Here is a 22,991-nt window from a genome sequence, read left to right as displayed (position 1 = left end):
ACATTTAATTACTTCATTGAGTTGAATTAGTTTGTCATAGCTCGAGAGAGTGTGTTCAATTGAATAGGAAATCTTGTCGGAAGCATATAATCACTATCGAACGAATTAATTAATTAACGAGGGTAGGTGAACCGATATTCCCAACAAATTCCTTTCTCATTGAATTTTACTCAACATTTTAGATATTAATTTTCAGTTGTTATTCATTTAATTGTTTTATTTGCACGTTTATTTGAGCATAGTAGTGTTAAAACAATAAAATCTATTTTCTTCGCTAAATGTTCAATAACTTAAAATAACAATTGTTAAATACAGTCTTCAGTGGAACGATACTCGTACTCGCGTACACTATACTATTACTTGACATCGTGCACTTGCGATAAATTTTGAGCATACAAAACCATATTTTTATTGGGGATTTTACAGTGCAAGTTTTGCTCGGTCAAGTTTTTGGCGCCGTTGCCGGGGACTGTTAATCTACAATTTTATTTTTAGTCATTTTCTTTAGCGTTATTTTATTTTTCTTTAGCTAACACTCCATATTTTATTCCAGATAACTTATCTAGTGCATGCCAAAGTCACTTGACGTGGAGCTTGAGTTTGATCCTGAAATCGAAAGAACTTTCCGCAGGAGAAGACAACAGCAGAGGCTAAAAGAACTGATGGAGAGGCAGTTGAATGATCAAGAGGAGGAACATCGTGAAGATATACATGTGGAGATCCCGCGCCGCATACAATTGCTGGAGTATGCCCAACCTTCTTTGGAGGGTGCACGCACTAGCATTGTGAGGCCTATCGTGCGGGCAAATCACTTTGAAATCAAGCCAGCCATAATCCAGTTGATTCAGAACACAGTACAATTTGGAGGAACTGCAATAGATGACCCAAACACGCACATCGCGGATTTTCTTGAAATTTGCGATACTTTTAAATTCAATGGAGTTTCTGATGATGCTGTTAGGTTGCGTTTATTTCCTTTCTCCTTACGTGATAAAGCTAAAGCGTGGTTAAATTGTTTGCCTGTAGGTTCGATCGCTACATGGGAGGACATGGCGAAAGCATTTCTCATCAAATACTTCCTTCCCTCCAAGACCATGAAGCTGCGGGCAGACATTACAACATTTGCTCAATTCGATCAGGAATCTCTATATGAGGCATGGGAACGCTTCAAGGATCTACTACGAAGATGCCCACATCACGAGTTGCCACTTGGGTTAGTTGTTCAAACATTTTATTATGGTTTACTTACTCCCAATCGTACTATGATAGATGCTGCTGCATGTGGAAACCTGTTGAGGAAGACTGCGGAAGAAGAATATGAGTTGTTGGAGGAGATGGCTGCTAGCAGTTACCATCCTCAATCTGACAGGAACAACCAGCGGAGAAATGCAGGAGTTCACCAGGTAACTGATTTTTTGCTATTACTGCACAACTTGATGCATTGAACAGGAAGCTGGATGGCTTGAACATGGGTGGCACAGCTATGCGTCTTCAAGAGATATTCTGTGAGAAATGTGGAGGAGAACACTATGTGAAAGACTGTCAAGATGGAAATCCATTCTATGTGCAAAATGAGGTACCGGTGAATCAAGTGGGAGTCCAAAACCGCCCAAGGAATGACCCTTATTTGAACACATACAATCCTGGGTGGATGCAACATCCCAACTTCTCATGGGGCGGTCAAAACAGTCAGAATAGACCGCAAGGAGGACAAAAATATGGGAAACAACCGATGTACAGATCTGATCCTCCTAGAGAAGAGAAGTCCAATTTGGAGCAGATGATATCTAAGTTTATTTCATCCACTGAAACTAGACTTCAAAATCAGTATGCATCGATAAAGGGGCTTGAAAATCAGATTGGTCGGTTAGCGAAGATGATAGCAAGTAGAGAGCCAGGCACTTTGCCAAGTGACACTGAGACTAATCAAAAAGAGCAAGTGAAGGCCATTGAGTTGAAGAGTGGGAAAGTTTTGGAGTCGAGAGAGAGAGAAAACTCAAAACATTGGATGAGCAAACTGCGACATCTAAAGGTAAGTCTTCTAACTCTACACTAGCACCCACTGCACAACCTAAAATTGTTATACCTCCTCCTTTTCCTGTAGCATTGAAAAAAGCAAAACTAGATGCACAATTCGGTAAGTTTCCCGAGGTATTTAAAAAATTGCATATCAATATTCCCTTCGCCGATGCTTTAATGCAAATGCCTAGTTATGCTAAATTTTTGAAGGACATTTTAGCTAATAAGAGGAAGTTGGAGGATCACATGACAGTGAACTTAACTGAAAATTGCTCCGCTTTGGTGCAAAAAAAAATCCCACCGAAACTAAAAGACCCAAGGAGTTTCTCTATTCCTTGCATGATTGGTGATGTTGTTTTTCATAAATCATTATGTGATCTTGGTGCAAGTATTAATCTTATGCCATTGTCTGTGTTTAGGAAACTTGGGTTGGGAGAGCCTAAGCCGACGAGGATGTCCTTGCAACTGGCTGACAGATCTGTCAAGTACCCCCGCGGAGTGATTGAGGATGTGCTAGTGAAATTGGACAAATTCATTTTTCCTGCGGATTTCGTGGTTCTCGACATGGAGGAGGATACAGAGATGCCTCTAATTTTGGGGAGACCGTTCCTTGCAACTGGCAAGGCACTGATTGATGTGCAAGAAGGGAAGTTGAGATTGAGAGGGGGCGAGGAAGAGATTAATTTTGATGTTTTTAATGCATTTAAGCACACACTGCATTCTGATAGTTGTTTTAGAATTGATGCTTTTGACTCTCTTGTGTCTCACTATGTGCAGGATGCTTTAGGGACCTTTTGGAGGCCACTATCACTACTGAATTGGGAGAAGAGTAATTGGATGAAGAAAAAGCTGAAATAGTGGCAGACTTTAATGCCAACCATCCATGGAGAAAGTCAATGAGGATGCGACTGGAGAATCTAGGAGAACGAAGAGATTTGACCCCTCAAGGGTCAAGCATCAAGGAGCCACCAACACTTGAGCTAAAGCCGTTGCCTCCACACCTCAAGTACGTTTACTTAGGTGAGAATAACACTTTACCTGTCATTATTTCTGTTGCTTTGACAGATGAGATGGAAGACAAACTGTTGGAGGTTCTGAAAGCGCACAAGGTTGCATTTGCGTGGAAGGTGGCGGATATCAAAGGGATCAATCCATCAGTCTGCATGCACAAGATCTTGATGGAAGACAAGTACTCACCTCTTGTGCAACCTCAGAAAAGATTGAATCCAAAGATGCAAGAGGTAGTAAAGGCAGAAACGATTAAGCTTCTCGATGCAGGTATTATCTATCCTATATCTGATAGTGCATGGGTAAGTCCAGTTCAGTGTATGCCAAAAAAAGGTGGGATTACTGTGATTACAAATGATAATAATGAACTAATACCCACCAGGACTGTTACGGGATGGAGTGTGTGCATTTATTATAGGAAATTGAATTATGCCACCCGAAAAGACCATTTTCCCCTTCCCTTTATTGATCAAATGCTTGAGAGGTTAGCGGGTCATGAGTTTTATTGTTTTCTAGATGGGTATTCGGGGTATAATCAAATCATCATTGCACCTGAGGACCAAGAGAAAACCACTTTCACTTGTCCTTATGGAACTTTCTCTTTTCGCCGCATGCCGTTTGGTCTTTGTAATGCCCCTGCCAAATTTCAACGTTGCATGACCGCTATATTCCATGATAAGATAGAAACTTTTCTAGAAATTTTTATGGATGACTTCTCTATTTTCGGCCCTTCTTTTGATGACTATTTGCAGAACTTGAAGGTGGTATTGTTGAGATGTGAGGAGACGAATTTGGTGCTAAATTGGGAAAAGTGCCATTTCATGGTACAAGAGGGAATTGTCCTAGGGCACAAGATTTCGGAGCACGGAATAGAGGTGGATAAGGCGAAAGTTGAAGTTATCAAGAACTTACCACCTCCAGCGGCCATAAAGGGAGTTAGAAGTTTTCTAAGCCACGTCGGTTTTTATCGGCGTTTTATAAAAGATTTTTCAAAAATTGCCAAACCTCTATCTTCCTTACTTATGAAAGATGTGCCATTTGATTTCAATTCTGACTGTTTACAGGCATACGAGAATTTGAAGGAGCGCTTGGTGACGGCTCATGTCTTGGTAGCACCGAATTGGGATCTACCTTTCGAGATCATGTGCGACGCCAGTGACACTGCAGTGGGGGCCGTACTTGGCCAGCGGCAAAACAAGGTATTTCATACAATTTACTATGCGAGTAAGACCTTAGATGAGGCTCAATTGAATTATGCAACAACTGAAAAGGAATTACTTGCAGTAGTATTTTCACTTGACAAATTTCATTCATACCTTGTTTTGTCCAAAGCAATTGTATTCACTGATCATTCTGCCCTTAAATACTTACTTGCTAAAAAAGATGCAAAGCCACACTTACTTCGGTGGATTTTATTATTGCAAGAGTTTGACTTAGAAATCAAGGACAAGAAAGGTGTTGAGAATGTGGTAGCAGATCACTTGTCTAGATTAGAATTTATTTGTGATGATTCTGTCGATCATGCTATCAATGATTGGTTCCCTGATGAGCAACTATTTGAGGTGAGAAATTGTCCTTGGTATGCAAATTTCGCTAACTTTCTTGTCACAGGCACACCTCCACCAAACCTATCGTTTCACCAACGAAAGAAATTCTTTTCTGACGTGAAATACTATTTTTGGGAGGAACCGTTTTTGTTCAAAATTTGTGCAGATGCCATGATAAGAAGGTGTGTTGCAGAGGAAGAGTTCGATCAAATTCTCAACCATTGCCATGACCGTGAGGTAGGTGGTCATTTCGGACCAACAAGGACGGCATCCAAGGTACTTGAATGTGGCTTTTATTGGCCAACCCTCTTTAAAGATGCTCGTTCTTATGTGCTACATTGTGATAAATGCCAGCGGTCAGGTAACATCTCTAACCGTCATGAAATGTCTTTAAATAATATCATTGAGTGTGAGGTTTTTGATGTGTGGGGGATAGACTTCATGGGACCGTTTCCCAGTTCTTTCACGAAAAAATACATCTTGGTTGCGGTGGATTATGTGTCTAAGTGGGTAGAGGCGGAAGCGTACGCCACTAATGATGCTCAAGTGGTCCTAAAATTTTTAAAGAAAAACATTTTTAACCGATTTGGAACACCACGAGCAATCATTAGAAGTTGCAAGGACCGCACCCGCGGTGCGACGTGCCGTGCAAGAACTATGCCACGTTTTCAATTATGCATGTAGTATATATATAGGTGTCAAACGAAATCCCCTTCATTCTTCAGAAAGAAATCGAGAGATTGGGGAGGAACTTGATATTCTTAAGCTTAGAATTTGATTTGCGAACAATCCGTGCATCAGAATTCAAATTCGAACACGGTAGCGTGCTCCTCCCTTCTATAGCTACACAAGGACGTAAGTTTCCTTAAGTTTTGAGATGTTTTGAGAATATGATGTTGCTAGAATTGCATGTGATTCAGATATGGTGTTTCTACTACCGTAGACAATGTAGAATTGAAGACAGATTAAAGAACAGACTGTTTCTGTAATTGTTATGATTTTCAAAAGATATTGATTTAGACTAAACACTAGATTTATATTGTTCTTGATTGAAGAATGAATAGATGATTATTCTTGTATGTCTGGATAGATTATTCAGTAGATATGTGAAGTCAGATCAAAGAAAGAATATCGTATGTCGGTGTTTTGTATTTCAGCATCTCTGAAGATGTATTTGTTAGATATTCATATGCTGGAACAGATTAATCAGATTCAGAAGTGATTTAGATTATATCGGGATATTATTGATACGACTCAGATTGTATCTTGTTCAGACATTGATCAGATTGTATACTGAATTGAGTATTGATCAGAACAGATTGTGAATTGAGCTACACAGTGATACAGTGTATTTGATTTTGTCATTTCAGATCGGATATGGACAGACTGGATTTCAAGACTTCGTCTTCCTCAGACGGGGACGACAAAGGTATAATTCATGTGATATTCGGGAAGAAACAACTCAATTGAGATCACCATTTGAGTTGCCCAATAAATCACATAATATATCCTTGTTTATAAATTTATTTATAGAACTTGTATGCAAATCTTGCTATGCTTTGTTTACAGATCATGTTGCATTGCATTAAGATGATTATGCTTTTTTACAGATTGTGTATTCATGCATTAAGATAGGAAAGTCTGCGAGATCATCCAGACTTCTAGACGTTCGGCGATATCACAGCTTAGGGGAAGATCATCGCCCCTATTGTAGACGTGGATACAGATCAGGCCGAAGTCTAGGAATAAGACGGACAGCACCTCGATTGGGAGGGTAGGTGACAGACAGTGCCGTCTTATTCACCCCGGGATCCCTAGAGTTATAGTCGAGTCGAGTCTAGACATGATTTGACTAGAACTGCATGTGTTTATAGATGTGGTTTCATAGACTATGAAACCCATTATTATTGCTTTCAGTCATGATAGCAGGTGTTTATGATTTAGATTGTATATGCATGCTTATCTGATTTGAGTTGCATGTTCAGTTAGATTAGATTTCATAGATGATGAACTCTATTACTATTGTTATTGCTTTTATGCATGACAGCATGTTTCATGAATTATTATGTGTATATGCATGTTTACCATGTTTTATACTGGGATTTATTCTCACCGGAGTTATCCGGCTGTTGTCTTGTTTTGTATGTGTGCATGACAACAGGTGGGACAGGATCAGGGTCGAGAAGACGACGAGAGAAGACGAGTTTAGCGTGGTGATTCCGGACTTGGATAAATTTGAATTTAATACTTGAAATTAGTATTTGAACCTTAGATTTAGGTTGTACAGTGTTGTACCTTTATATTGAAATGTAGTTTTATACAGATATGTATATTATTAGATGCCATTACCTTCCGCATTTATATTTTAAAAAGAAAAATTTTTAGACCCTGTTTATCAGAACTGATAATTAAATCCCAACGATGATTAAGAAGATGATTAGCGTCCGGGTCCCCACATCTAGGGACTTTATTTTGGGGTTGCCTAGGACTAAGAAGGGGAGTGATTCTATTTTTGTTGTTATGGATAGATTCTCTAAGTTGGCACATTTTATAGCTTGTCATTAAACCGATTATGCTTCAAACATTTCGGATATGTTCTTTAGAGAAGTCGTTAGGTTGCATGGCATGCCTAGGACTATTGTTTCTGGTCGCGATGTTAAATTCTTGAGTTACTTTTGGAAGACTTTATGGGCTAAACTTGGCACAAAATTGTTGTTTTCTACTACTTGTCATCCTCAAACGGATGGACAAACTGAAGTTCTCAACAGAACTTTGGGAACACTTTTACGTGCTATTCTTAAAAAGAATTTTGATTGACATTTCTATGGGCTTTATTTTGTGGTTGCCTAGGGCGAAGAAGGGGAGGGATTCTATTTTGTTGTTGTGGATAGATTCTCTAAGATGACACATTTTATAGCTTGTCATAAAACCGATGATGCTTCAAACATTGCGAATTTGTTCTTTAGAGAAGTCGTTAGGTTGCATGGCATGCCTAGGACTATTGTTTTCTGGTCGCAATGTTAAATTCTTGAGTTACTTTTGGAAGACTTTATGGGCTAAACTTGGCACAAAATTGTTGTTTTCTACTACTTGTCATCCTCAAACAGATGGACAAACTGAAGTTGTCAATAGAACTTTGGGAACACTTTCCGTGCTATTCTTAAAAAGAACTTGGATTGACATTTCTATGGACTTTATTTTGGGGTTGCCTAGGACTAAGAAGGGGAGGGATTCTATTTTTGTTGTTGTGGATAGATTCTCTAAGATGTCACATTTTATAGCTTGTCATTAAACCGATTATGCTTCAAACATTGCGGATTTGTTCTTTAGAGAAGTCGTTAGGTTGCATGGCATGCCTAGGACTATTGTTTCTGGTCGCGATGTTAAATTCTTGAGTTACTTTTGGAAGACTTTATGGGCTAAACTTGGCACAAAATTGTTGTTTTCTACTACTTGTCATCCTCAAACGGATGGACAAACTGAAGTTCTCAACAGAACTTTGGGAACACTTTCGCGTGCTATTCTTAAAAAGAACTTGGATTGACATTTCTATGGACTTTATTTTGGGGTTGCCTAGGACTAGGAAGGGGAGGGATTCAATTTTTGTTGTTGTTGATAGATTCTCTAATATTGCACAGTTTATAGCTTGTCATTAAACCGATTATGCTTCAAACATTGCGGATATGTTCTTTAGAGAAGTCGTTAGGTTGCATGGCATGCCTAGGACTATTGTTTCTGGTCGCGATGTTAAATTCATGAGTTACTTTTGGAAGACTTTATGGGCTAAACTTGGCACAAAATTGTTGTTTTCTACTACTTGTCATCCTCAAACAGATGGACAAACTGAAGTTCTCAACAGAACTTTGGGAACACTTTCGCGTGCTATTCTTAAAAAGAACTTGGATTGACATTTTTATGGACTTTATTTTGGGGTTGCCTAGGACTAAGAAGGGCAGGGATTCTATTTTTGTTGTTGTGGATAGATTCTCTAAGATGGCACTTTTATAGCTTGTCATAAAACCGATGATGCTTCAAACATTGCGGATATGTTCTCTAGAGAAGTCGTTAGGTTGTATGGCATGCCTAGGACTATTGTTTCTGGTCGCGATGTTAAATTCTTGAGTTACTTTTGGAAGACTTTATGGGCTAAACTTGGCACAAAATTGTTGTTTTCTAACTACTTGTCATCCTCAAACGGATGGACAAACTGAAGTTCTCAACAGAACTTTGGGAACACTTTCGCGTGCTATTCTTAAAAATAACTTGGATTGACATTTCTATGGACTTTATTTTGGGGTTGCCTAGGACTAAGAAGGGGAGGGATTCTATTTTTATTGTTGTGGATAGATTCTCTAAGATTGCACATTTTATAGCTTGTCATAAAACCGATGATGCTTCAAACATTGCGGATTTGTTCTTTAGAGAAGTCGTTAGGATTGCATGGCATGCCTAGGACTATTGTTTCTGGTCGCGATGTTAAATTCTTGAGTTACTTTTGGAAGACTTTATGGGCTAAACTTGGCACAAAATTGTTGTTTTCTACTACTTGTCATCCTCAAACAGATGGACAAACTGAAGTTGTCAATAGAACTTTGGGAACACTTTCGCGTGCTATTCTTAAAAAGAACTTGGATTGACATTTCTATGGACTTTATTTTGGGGTTGCCTAGGACTAAGAAGGGGAGGGATTCTATTTTTGTTGTTGTGGATAGATTCTCTAAGATGGCACATTTTATAGCTTGTCATTAAAACCGATGATGCTTCAAACATTGCGGATTTGTTCTTTAGAGAAGTCGTTAGGTTGCATGGCATGCCTAGGACTATTGTTTTCTGGTCGCGATGTTAAATTCTTGAAGTTACTTTTGGAAGACTTTATGGGCTAAACTTGGCACAAAATTATTGTTTTCTACTACTTGTCATCCTCAAACGGATGGACAAACTGAAGTTGTCAAGAGAACTTTGGGAACGCTTTTGCGTGCTATTCTTAAAAAGAACTTGGATTGACATTTCTATGGACTTTATTTTGGGGTTGCCTAGGACTAAGAAGGGGAGGGATTCTATTTTTGTTGTTGTGGATAGATTCTCTAAGATGTCACATTTTATAGCTTGTCATTAAACCGATTATGCTTCAAACATTGCGGATATGTTCTTTAGAGAAGTCGTTAGGATTGCATGGCATGTCCTAGGACTATTGTTTCTGGTCGCGATGTTAAATTCTTGAGTTACTTTTGGAAGACTTTATGGGCTAAACTTGGCACAAAATTGTTGTTTTCTACTACTTGTCATCCTCAAACGGATGGACAAACTGAAGTTCTCAACAGAACTTTGGGAACACTTTCGCGTGCTATTCTTAAAAAGAACTTGGAATTGACATTTCTATGGACTTTATTTTGGGTTGCCTAGGACTAGGAAGGGGAGGGATTCTATTTTGTTGTTGTGGATAGATTCTCTAAGATGGCACATTTTATAGCTTGTCATTAAACCGATGATGCTTCAAACATTGCGGATTTGTTCTTTAGAGAAGTCGTTAGGTTGCATGGCATGCCTAGGACTATTGTTTCTGGTCGCGATGTTAAATTCTTGAGTTACTTTTGGAAGACTTTATGGGCTAAACTTGGCACAAAATTGTTGTTTTCTACTACTTGTCATCCTCAAACGGATGGACAAACTGAAGTTCTCAAGAGAACTTTGGGAACACTTTCGCGTGCTATTCTTAAAAAGAACTTGGATTGACATTTCTATGGACTTTATTTTGGGGTTGCCTAGGACTAAGAAGGGGAGGGATTCTATTTTTGTTGTTGTGGATAGATTCTCTAAGATGGCACATTTTATAGCTTGTCATTAAACCGATTATGCTTCAAACATTGCGGATATGTTCTTTAGAGAAGTCGTTAGGTTGCATGGCATGCCTAGGACTATTGTTTCTGGTCGCGATGTTAAATTCTTGAGTTACTTTTGGAAGACTTTATGGGCTAAACTTGGCACAAAATTGTTGTTTTCTACTACTTGTCATCCTCAAACGGATGGACAAACTGAAGTTCTCAACAGAACTTTGGGAACACTTTCGCGAGCTATTCTTAAAAAGAACTTGGATTGACATTTCTATGGACTTTATTTTGGGGTTGCCTAGGACTAAGAAGGGTAGGGATTCTATTTTTGTTGTTGTGGATAGATTCTCTAAGATGGCACATTTTATAGCTTGTCATAAAACCGATGATGCTTCAAACATTGCGGATTTGTTCTTTAGAGAAGTCGTTAGGTTGCATGGCATGCCTAGGACTATTGTTTCTGGTCGCGATGTTAAATTCTTGAGTTACTTTTGGAAGACTTTATGGGCTAAACTAGGCACAAAATTGTTGTTTTCTACTACTTGTCATCCTCAAACGGATGGACAAACTGAAGTTCTCAACAGAACTTTGGGAACACTTTTACGTGCTATTCTTAAAAAGAACTTTGATTGACATTTCTATGGACTTTATTTTGGGGTTGCCTAGGACTAAGAAGGGGAGGGATTCTATTTTTGTTGTTGTGGATAGATTCTCTAAGATGGCACATTTTATAGCTTGTCATTAAACCGATTATGCTTCAAACATTGCGGATATGTTCTTTAGAGAAGTCGTTAGGTTGCATGGCATGCCTAGGACTATTGTTTCTGGTCGCGATGTTAAATTCTTGAGTTACTTTTGGAAGACTTTATGGGCTAAACTTGGCACAAAATTGTTGTTTTCTACTACTTGTCATCCTCAAACGGATGGACAAACTGAAGTTCTCAACAGAACTTTGGGAACACTTTCGCGTGCTATTCTTAAAAAGAACTTGGATTGACATTTCTATGGACTTTATTTTGGGGTTGCCTAGGACTAAGAACGGTAGGGATTCTATTTTTGTTGTTGTGGATAGATTCTCTAAGATGACACATTTTATAGCTTGTCATAAAACCGATGATGCTTCAAACATTGCGGATTTGTTCTTTAGAGAAGTCGTTAGGTTGCATGGCATGCCTAGGACTATTGTTTCTGGTCGCGATGTTAAATTCTTGAGTTACTTTTGGAAGACTTTATGGGCTAAACTAGGCACAAAATTGTTGTTTTCTACTACTTGTCATCCTCAAACGGATGGACAAACTGAAGTTCTCAACAGAACTTTGGGAACACTTTTACGTGCTATTCTTAAAAAGAACTTTGATTGACATTTCTATGGACTTTATTTTGGGGTTGCCTAGGACTAAGAAGGGGAGGGATTCTATTTTTGTTGTTGTGGATAGATTCTCTAAGATGGCACTTTTTATAGCTTGTCATAAAACCGATGATGCTTCAAACATTGCGGATTTGTTCTTTAGAGAAGTCGTTAGGTTGCATGGCATGCCTAGGACTATTGTTTCTAGTCGCGATGTTAAATTCTTGAGTTACTTTTGGAAGACTTTATGGGCTAAACTTGGCACAAAATTGTTGTTTTCTACTACTTGTCATCCTCAAACGGATGGACAAACTGAAGTTGTCAAGAGAACTTTGGGAACACTTTCGCGTGCTATTCTTAAAAAGAACTTGGATTGACATTTCTATGGACTTTATTTTGGGGTTGCCTAGGACTAAGAAGGGGAGGGATTCTATTTTTGTTGTTGTGGATAGATTCTCTAAGATGGCACATTTTATAGCTTGTCATTAAACCGATTATGCTTCAAACATTGCGGATATGTTCTTTAGAGAAGTCGTTAGGTTGCATGGCATGCCTAGGACTATTGTTTCTGGTCGCGATGTTAAATTCTTGAGTTACTTTTGGAAGACTTTATGGGCTAAACTTGGCACAAAATTGTTGTTTTCTACTACTTGTCATCCTCAAACGGATGGACAAACTGAAGTTCTCAACAGAACTTTGGGAACACTTTTAGCGTGCTATTCTTAAAAAGAACTTTGATTGACATTTCTATGGACTTTATTTTGGGGTTTGCCTAGGACTAAGAAGGGGAGGGATTCTATTTTTGTTGTTGTGGATAGATTCTCTAAGATGACACATTTTATAGCTTGTCATAAAACCGATGATGCTTCAAACATTGCGAATTTGTTCTTTAGAGAAGTCGTTAGGTTGCATGGCATGCCTAGGACTATTGTTTTCTGGTCGCGATGTTAAATTCTTGAGTTACTTTTGGAAGACTTTATGGGCTAAACTTGGCACAAAATTGTTGTTTTCTACTACTTGTCATCCTCAAACAGATGGACAAACTGAAGTTGTCAATAGAACTTTGGGAACACTTTCGCGTGCTATTCTTAAAAAGAACTTGGATTGACATTTCTATGGACTTTATTTTGGGGTTGCCTAGGACTAAGAAGGGGAGGGATTCTATTTTTGTTGTTGTGGATAGATTCTCTAAGATGGCACATTTTATAGCTTGTCATCAAACCGATTATGCTTCAAACATTGCGGATATGTTCTTTAGAGAAGTCGTTAGGTTGCATGGCATGCCTAGGACTATTGTTTCTGGTCGCGATGTTAAATTCTTGAGTTACTTTTGGAAGACTTTATGGGCTAAACTTGGCACAAAATTGTTGTTTTCTACTACTTGTCATCCTCAAACGGATGGACAAACTGAAGTTCTCAACAGAACTTTGGGAACACTTTTGCGTGCTATTCTTCAAAAGAACTTGGATTGACATTTCTATGGACTTTATTTTGGGGTTGCCTAGGACTGAAGAAGGTGAGGGATTCTATTTTTGTTGTTGTGGATAGATTCTCTAAGATGACACATTTTATAGCTTGTCATAAAACCGATGATGCTTCAAACATTGCGGATTTGTTCTTTAGAGAAGTCGTTAGGTTGCATGGCATGCCTAGGACTATTGTTTCTAGTCGCGATGTTAAATTCTTGAGTTACTTTTGGAAGACTTTATGGGCTAAACTTGGCACAAAATTGTTGTTTTCTACTACTTGTCATCCTCAAACGGATGGACAAACTGAAGTTGTCAAGAGAACTTTGGGAACACTTTCGCGTGCTATTCTTAAAAAGAACTTGGATTGACATTTCTATGGACTTTATTTTGGGGTTGCCTAGGACTAAGAAGGGGAGGGATTCTATTTTTGTTGTTGTGGATAGATTCTCTAAGATGGCACATTTTATAGCTTGTCATTAAACCGATTATGCTTCAAACATTGCGGATATGTTCTTTAGAGAAGTCGTTAGGTTGCATGGCATGCCTAGGACTATTGTTTCTGGTCGCGATGTTAAATTCTTGAGTTACTTTTGGAAGACTTTATGGGCTAAACTTGGCACAAAATTGTTGTTTTCTACTACTTGTCATCCTCAAACGGATGGACAAACTGAAGTTCTCAACAGAACTTTGGGAACACTTTTACGTGCTATTCTTAAAAAGAACTTGGATTGACATTTCTATGGACTTTATTTTGGGGTTGCCTAGGACTAAGAAGGGGAGGGATTCTATTTTTGTTGTTGTGGATAGATTCTCTAAGATGGCACATTTTATAGCTTGTCATAAAACCGATGATGCTTCAAACATTGCGGATTTGTTCTTTAGAGAAGTCGTTAGGTTGCATGGCATGCCTAGGACTATTGTTTCTGGTCGCGATGTTAAATTCTTGAGTTACTTTTGGAAGACTTTATGGGCTAAACTTGGCACAAAATTGTTGTTTTCTACTACTTGTCATCCTCAAACGGATGGACAAACTGAAGTTCTCAACAGAACTTTGGGAACACTTTTACGTGCTATTCTTAAAAAGAACTTTGATTGACATTTCTATGGACTTTATTTTGGGGTTGCCTAGGACTAAGAAGGGGAGGGATTCTATTTTTGTTGTTGTGGATAGATTCTCTAAGATGGCACATTTTATAGCTTGTCATAAAACCGATGATGCTTCAAACATTGCGGATTTGTTCTTTAGAGAAGTCGTTAGGTTGCATGGCATGCCTAGGACTATTGTTTCTAGTCGCGATGTTAAATTCTTGAGTTACTTTTGGAAGACTTTATGGGCTAAACTTGGCACAAAATTGTTGTTTTCTACTACTTGTCATCCTCAAACGGATGGACAAACTGAAGTTGTCAAGAGAACTTTGGGAACACTTTCGCGTGCTATTCTTAAAAAGAACTTGGATTGACATTTCTATGGACTTTATTTTGGGGTTGCCTAGGACTAAGAAGGGGAGGGATTCTATTTTTGTTGTTGTGGATAGATTCTCTAAGATGGCACATTTTATAGCTTGTCATTAAACCGATTATGCTTCAAACATTGCGGATATGTTCTTTAGAGAAGTCGTTAGGTTGCATGGCATGCCTAGGACTATTGTTTCTGGTCGCGATGTTAAATTCTTGAGTTACTTTTGGAAGACTTTATGGGCTAAACTTGGCACAAAATTGTTGTTTTCTACTACTTGTCATCCTCAAACGGATGAACAAACTGAAGTTCTCAACAGAACTTTGGGAACACTTTTACGTGCTATTCTTAAAAAGAACTTTGATTGACATTTCTATGGGCTTTATTTTGGGTTTGCCTAGGGCGAAGAAGGGGAGGGATTCTATTTTGTTGTTGTGGATAGATTCTCTAAGATGACACATTTTATAGCTTGTCATAAAACCGATGATGCTTCAAACATTGCGAATTTGTTCTTTAGAGAAGTCGTTAGGTTGCATGGCATGCCTAGGACTATTGTTTCTGGTCGCGATGTTAAATTCTTGAGTTACTTTTGGAAGACTTTATGGGCTAAACTTGGCACAAAATTGTTGTTTTCTACTACTTGTCATCCTCAAACGGATGGACAAACTGAAGTTCTCAACAGAACTTTGGGAACACTTTCGCGTGCTATTCTTAAAAAGAACTTGGATTGACATTTCTATGGACTTTATTTTGGGGTTGCCTAGGACTAAGAAGGGGAGGGATTCTATTTTTGTTGTTGTGGATAGATTCTCTAAGATGGCACATTTTATAGCTTGTCATAAAACCGATGATGCTTCAAACATTGCGGATATGTTCTTTAGAGAAGTCGTTAGGTTGCATGGCATGCCTAGGACTATTGTTTCTGGTCGCGATGTTAAATTCTTGAGTTACTTTTGGAAGACTTTATGGGCTAAACTTGGCACAAAATTGTTGTTTTCTACTACTTGTCATCCTCAAACGGATGGACAAACTGAAGTTCTCAACAGAACTTTGGGAACACTTTTGCGTGCTATTCTTAAAAAGAACTTGGATTGACATTTCTATGGACTTTATTTTGGGGTTGCCTAGGACTAAGAAGGGGAGGGATTCTATTTTTGTTGTTGTGGATAGATTCTCTAAGATGGCACATTTTATAGCTTGTCATAAAACCGATGATGCTTCAAACATTGCGGATTTGTTCTTTAGAGAAGTCGTTAGGTTGCATGGCATGCCTAGGACTATTGTTTCTAGTCGCGATGTTAAATTCTTGAGTTACTTTTGGAAGACTTTATGGGCTAAACTTGGCACAAAATTGTTGTTTTCTACTACTTGTCATCCTCAAACGGATGGACAAACTGAAGTTGTCAAGAGAACTTTGGAACACTTTCGCGTGCTATTCTTAAAAAGAACTTGGATTGACATTTCTATGGACTTTATTTTGGGGTTGCCTAGGACTAAGAAGGGGAGGGATTCTATTTTTGTTGTTGTGGATAGATTCTCTAAGATGGCACATTTTATAGCTTGTCATTAAACCGATGATGCTTCAAACATTGCGGATATGTTCTTTAGAGAAGTCGTTAGGTTGCATGGCATGCCTAGGACTATTGTTTCTGGTCGCGATGTTAAATTCTTGAGTTACTTTTGGAAGACTTTATGGGCTAAACTTGGCACAAAATTGTTGTTTTCTACTACTTGTCATCCTCAAACGGATGGACAAACTGAAGTTCTCAACAGAACTTTGGGAACACTTTAGCGTGCTATTCTTAAAAAGAACTTGGATTGACATTTCTATGGACTTTATTTTGGGGTTGCCTAGGACTAAGAAGGGGAGGGATTCTATTTTTGTTGTTGTGGATAGATTCTCTAAGATGGCACATTTTATAGCTTGTCATAAAACCGATGATGCTTCAAACATTGCGGATTTGTTCTTTAGAGAAGTCGTTAGGTTGCATGGCATGCCTAGGACTATTGTTTCTGGTCGCGATGTTAAATTCTTGAGTTACTTTTGGAAGACTTTATGGGCTAAACTTGGCACAAAATTGTTGTTTTCTACTACTTGTCATCCTCAAACGGATGGACAAACTGAAGTTCTCAACAGAACTTTGGGAACACTTTTAGCGTGCTATTCTTAAAAAGAACTTTGATTGACATTTCTATGGACTTTATTTTGGGGTTGCCTAGGACTAAGAAGGGGAGGGATTCTATTTTTGTTGTTGTGGATAGATTCTCTAAGATGGCACATTTTATAGCTTGTCATAAAACCGATGATGCTTCAAACATTGCGGATTTGTTCTTTAGAGAAGTCGTTAGGTTGCATGGCATGCCTAGGACTATTGTTTCTGGTCGCGATGTTAAATTCTTGAGTTACTTTTGGAAGACTTTATGGGCTAAACTTGGCACAAAATTGTTGTTTTCTACTACTTGTCATCCTCAAACGGATGGACAAACTGAAGTTCTCAACAGAACTTTGGGAACACTTTTGCGTGCTATTCTTAAAAAGAACTTGGATTGACATTTCTATGGACTTTATTTTGGGGTTGCCTAGGACTAAGAAGGGGAGGGATTCTATTTTTGTTGTTGTGGATAGATTCTCTAAGATGACACATTTTATAGCTTGTCATTAAAACCGATGATGCTTCAAACATTGCGGATATGTTCTTTAGAGAAGTCGTTAGGTTGCATGGCATGCCTAGGACTATTGTTTCTGGTCGCGATGTTAAATTCTTGAGTTACTTTTGGAAGACTTTATGGGCTAAACTTGGCACAAAATTGTTGTTTTCTACTACTTGTCATCCTCAAACGGATGGACAAACTGAAGTTCTCAACAGAACTTTGGGAACACTTTTGCGTGCTATTCTTAAAAAGAACTTGGATTGACATTTCTATGGACTTTATTTTGGGGTTGCCTAGGACTAAGAAGGGGAGGGATTCTATTTTTGTTGTTGTGGATAGATTCTCTAAGATGGCACATTTTATAGCTTGTCATAAAACCGATGATGCTTCAAACATTGCGGATTTGTTCTTTAGAGAAGTCGTTAGGTTGCATGGCATGCCTAGGACTATTGTTTCTGGTCGCGATGTTAAATTCTTGAGTTACTTTTGGAAGACTTTATGGGCTAAACTTGGCACAAAATTGTTGTTTTCTACTACTTGTCATCCTCAAACGGATGGACAAACTGAAGTTCTCAACAGAACTTTGGGAACACTTTCGCGTGCTATTCTTAAAAAGAACTTGGATTGACATTTCTATGGACTTTATTTTGGGGTTGCCTAGGACTAAGAAGGGGAGGGATTCTATTTTTGTTGTTGTGGATAGATTCTCTAAGATGGCACATTTTATAGCTTGTCATTAAACCGATGATGCTTCAAACATTGCGGATATGTTCTTTAGAGAAGTCGTTAGGTTGCATGGCATGCCTAGGACTATTGTTTCTGGTCGCGATGTTAAATTCTTGAGTTACTTTTGGAAGACTTTATGGGCTAAACTTGGCACAAAATTGTTGTTTTCTACTACTTGTCATCCTCAAACGGATGGACAAACTGAAGTTCTCAACAGAACTTTGGGAACACTTTTGCGTGCTATTCTTAAAAAGAACTTGGATTGACATTTCTATGGACTTTATTTTGGGGTTGCCTAGGACTAAGAAGGGGAGGGATTCTATTTTTGTTGTTGTGGATAGATTCTCTAAGATGGCACATTTTATAGCTTGTCATAAAACCGATGATGCTTCAAACATTGCGGATTTGTTCTTTAGAGAAGTCGTTAGGTTGCATGGCATGCCTAGGACTATTGTTTCTGGTCGCGATGTTAAATTCTTGAGTTACTTTTGGAAGACTTTATGGGCTAAACTTGGCACAAAATTGTTGTTTTCTACTACTTGTCATCCTCAAACGGATGGACAAACTGAAGTTCTCAACAGAACTTTGGGAACACTTTTGCGTGCTATTCTTAAAAAGAACTTGGATTGACATTTCTATGGACTTTATTTTGGGGTTGCCTAGGACTAAGAAGGGGAGGGATTCTATTTTTGTTGTTGTGGATAGATTCTCTAAGATGGCACATTTTATAGCTTGTCATAAAACCGATGATGCTTCAAACATTGCGGATTTGTTCTTTAGAGAAGTCGTTAGGTTGCATGGCATGCCTAGGACTATTGTTTCTGGTCGCGATGTTAAATTCTTGAGTTACTTTTGGAAGACTTTATGGGCTAAACTTGGCACAAAATTGTTGTTTTCTACTACTTGTCATCCTCAAACGGATGGACAAACTGAAGTTCTCAACAGAACTTTGGGAACACTTTCGCGTGCTATTCTTAAAAAGAACTTGGATTGACATTTCTATGGACTTTATTTTGGGGTTGCCTAGGACTAAGAAGGGGAGGGATTCTATTTTTGTTGTTGTGGATAGATTCTCTAAGATGGCACATTTTATAGCTTGTCATTAAACCGATGATGCTTCAAACATTGCGGATTTGTTCTTTAGAGAAGTCGTTAGGTTGCATGGCATGCCTAGGACTATTGTTTCTGGTCGCGATGTTAAATTCTTGAGTTACTTTTGGAAGACTTTATGGGCTAAACTTGGCACAAAATTGTTGTTTTCTACTACTTGTCATCCTCAAACGGATGGACAAACTGAAGTTCTCAACAGAACTTTGGGAACACTTTCGCGTGCTATTCTTAAAAGAACTTGGATTGACATTTCTATGGACTTTATTTTGGGGTTGCCTAGGACTAAGAAGGGGAGGGATTCTATTTTTGTTGTTGTGGATAGATTCTCTAAGATGGCACATTTTATAGCTTGTCATAAAACCGATGATGCTTCAAACATTGCGGATTTGTTCTTTAGAGAAGTCGTTAGGTTGCATGGCATGCCTAGGACTATTGTTTCTGGTCGCGATGTTAAATTCTTGAGTTACTTTTGGAAGACTTTATGGGCTAAACTTGGCACAAAATTGTTGTTTTCTACTACTTGTCATCCTCAAACGGATGGACAAACTGAAGTTCTCAACAGAACTTTGGGAACACTTTTGCGTGCTATTCTTAAAAAGAACTTGGATTGACATTTCTATGGACTTTATTTTGGGGTTGCCTAGGACTAAGAAGGGGAGGGATTCTATTTTTGTTGTTGTGGATAGATTCTCTAAGATGGCACATTTTATAGCTTGTCATTAAACCGATGATGCTTCAAACATTGCGGATATGTTCTTTAGAGAAGTCGTTAGGTTGCATGGCATGCCTAGGACTATTGTTTCTGGTCGCGATGTTAAATTCTTGAGTTACTTTTGGAAGACTTTATGGGCTAAACTTGGCACAAAATTGTTGTTTTCTACTACTTGTCATCCTCAAACGGATGGACAAACTGAAGTTCTCAACAGAACTTTGGGAACACTTTGCGTGCTATTCTTAAAAAGAACTTGGATTGACATTTCTATGGACTTTATTTTGGGGTTGCCTAGGACTAAGAAGGGTAGGGATTCTATTTTTGTTGTTGTGGATAGATTCTCTAAGATGGCACATTTTATAGCTTGTCATTAAACCGATGATGCTTCAAACATTGCGGATTTGTTCTTTAGAGAAGTCGTTAGGTTGCATGGCATGCCTAGGACTATTGTTTCTGGTCGCGATGTTAAATTCTTGAGTTACTTTTGGAAGACTTTATGGGCTAAACTTGGCACAAAATTGTTGTTTTCTACTACTTGTCATCCTCAAACGGATGGACAAACTGAAGTTCTCAACAGAACTTTGGGAACACTTTTGCGTGCTATTCTTAAAAAGAACTTGGATTGACATTTCTATGGACTTTATTTTGGGGTTGCCTAGGACTAAGAAGGGGAGGGATTCTATTTTTGTTGTTGTGGATAGATTCTCTAAGATGGCACATTTTATAGCTTGTCATAAAACCGATGATGCTTCAAACATTGCGGATTTGTTCTTTAGAGAAGTCGTTAGGTTGCATGGCATGCCTAGGACTATTGTTTCTGGTCGCGATGTTAAATTCTTGAGTTACTTTTGGAAGACTTTATGGGCTAAACTTGGCACAAAATTGTTGTTTTCTACTACTTGTCATCCTCAAACGGATGGACAAACTGAAGTTCTCAACAGAACTTTGGGAACACTTTCGCGTGCTATTCTTAAAAAGAACTTGGATTGACATTTCTATGGACTTTATTTTGGGGTTGCCTAGGACTAAGAAGGGGAGGGATTCTATTTTTGTTGTTGTGGATAGATTCTCTAAGATGGCACATTTTATAGCTTGTCATAAACCGATGATGCTTCAAACATTGCGGATATGTTCTTTAGAGAAGTCGTTAGGTTGCATGGCATGCCTAGGACTATTGTTTCTGGTCGCGATGTTAAATTCTTGAGTTACTTTTGGAAGACTTTATGGGCTAAACTTGGCACAAAATTGTTGTTTTCTACTACTTGTCATCCTCAAACGGATGGACAAACTGAAGTTCTCAACAGAACTTTGGGAACACTTTCGCGTGCTATTCTTAAAAAGAACTTGGATTGACATTTCTATGGACTTTATTTTGGGGTTGCCTAGGACTAAGAAGGGGAGGGATTCTATTTTTGTTGTTGTGGATAGATTCTCTAAGATGGCACATTTTATAGCTTGTCATAAAACCGATGATGCTTCAAACATTGCGGATTTGTTCTTTAGAGAAGTCGTTAGGTTGCATGGCATGCCTAGGACTATTGTTTCTGGTCGCGATGTTAAATTCTTGAGTTACTTTTGGAAGACTTTATGGGCTAAACTTGGCACAAAATTGTTGTTTTCTACTACTTGTCATCCTCAAACGGATGGACAAACTGAAGTTCTCAACAGAACTTTGGGAACACTTTCGCGTGCTATTCTTAAAAGAACTTGGATTGACATTTCTATGGACTTTATTTTGGGGTTGCCTAGGACTAAGAAGGGGAGGGATTCTATTTTTGTTGTTGTGGATAGATTCTCTAAGATGGCACATTTTATAGCTTGTCATAAACCGATGATGCTTCAAACATTGCGGATTTGTTCTTTAGAGAAGTCGTTAGGTTGCATGGCATGCCTAGGACTATTGTTTTCTGGTCGCGATGTTAAATTCTTGAGTTACTTTTGGAAGACTTTATGGGCTAAACTTGGCACAAAATTGTTGTTTTCTACTACTTGTCATCCTCAAACGGATGGACAAACTGAAGTTCTCAACAGAACTTTGGGAACACTTTTGCGTGCTATTCTTAAAAAGAACTTGGATTGACATTTCTATGGACTTTATTTTGGGGTTGCCTAGGACTAAGAAGGGGAGGGATTCTATTTTTGTTGTTGTGGATAGATTCTCTAAGATGGCACATTTTATAGCTTGTCATTAAACCGATGATGCTTCAAACATTGCGGATATGTTCTTTAGAGAAGTCGTTAGGTTGCATGGCATGCCTAGGACTATTGTTTCTGGTCGCGATGTTAAATTCTTGAGTTACTTTTGGAAGACTTTATGGGCTAAACTTGGCACAAAATTGTTGTTTTCTACTACTTGTCATCCTCAAACGGATGGACAAACTGAAGTTCTCAACAGAACTTTGGGAACACTTTTGCGTGCTATTCTTAAAAAGAACTTGGATTGACATTTCTATGGACTTTATTTTGGGGTTGCCTAGGACTAAGAAGGGTAGGGATTCTATTTTTGTTGTTGTGGATAGATTCTCTAAGATGACACATTTTATAGCTTGTCATAAAACCGATGATGCTTCAAACATTGCGGATTTGTTCTTTAGAGAAGTCGTTAGGTTGCATGGCATGCCTAGGACTATTGTTTCTGGTCGCGATGTTAAATTCTTGAGTTACTTTTGGAAGACTTTATGGGCTAAACTTGGCACAAAATTGTTGTTTTCTACTACTTGTCATCCTCAAACGGATGGACAAACTGAAGTTCTCAACAGAACTTTGGGAACACTTTGCGTGCTATTCTTAAAAAGAACTTGGATTGACATTTCTATGGACTTTATTTTGGGGTTGCCTAGGACTAAGAAGGGGAGGGATTCTATTTTTGTTGTTGTGGATAGATTCTCTAAGATGGCACATTTTATAGCTTGTCATAAAACCGATGATGCTTCAAACATTGCGGATTTGTTCTTTAGAGAAGTCGTTAGGTTGCATGGCATGCCTAGGACTATTGTTTCTGGTCGCGATGTTAAATTCTTGAGTTACTTTTGGAAGACTTTATGGGCTAAACTTGGCACAAAATTGTTGTTTTCTACTACTTGTCATCCTCAAACGGATGGACAAACTGAAGTTCT

At 38.4% G+C, this 22,991-nt stretch overlaps 1 non-coding gene across 1 annotated transcript; it reads right to left on the bottom strand.

The window, feature by feature from the left end:
* Positions 1-1,098: 1,098 nt before the first annotated feature.
* LOC140840302 (small nucleolar RNA R71) lies at positions 1,099-1,204 on the bottom strand. Its single transcript, XR_012119888.1, has one exon. It is a non-coding gene; the product is annotated as a small nucleolar RNA R71 (small nucleolar RNA).
* Positions 1,205-22,991: the final 21,787 nt, after the last annotated feature.

Source organism: Primulina eburnea, chromosome 8 (genome assembly GCF_022965805.1).
Source record: "Primulina eburnea isolate SZY01 chromosome 8, ASM2296580v1, whole genome shotgun sequence".
Lineage (NCBI taxonomy): Eukaryota > Viridiplantae > Streptophyta > Magnoliopsida > Lamiales > Gesneriaceae > Primulina > Primulina eburnea.
Note: the sequence above shows the minus strand (reverse complement) of the source record. Positions and strands in the feature narration are given on the sequence as shown.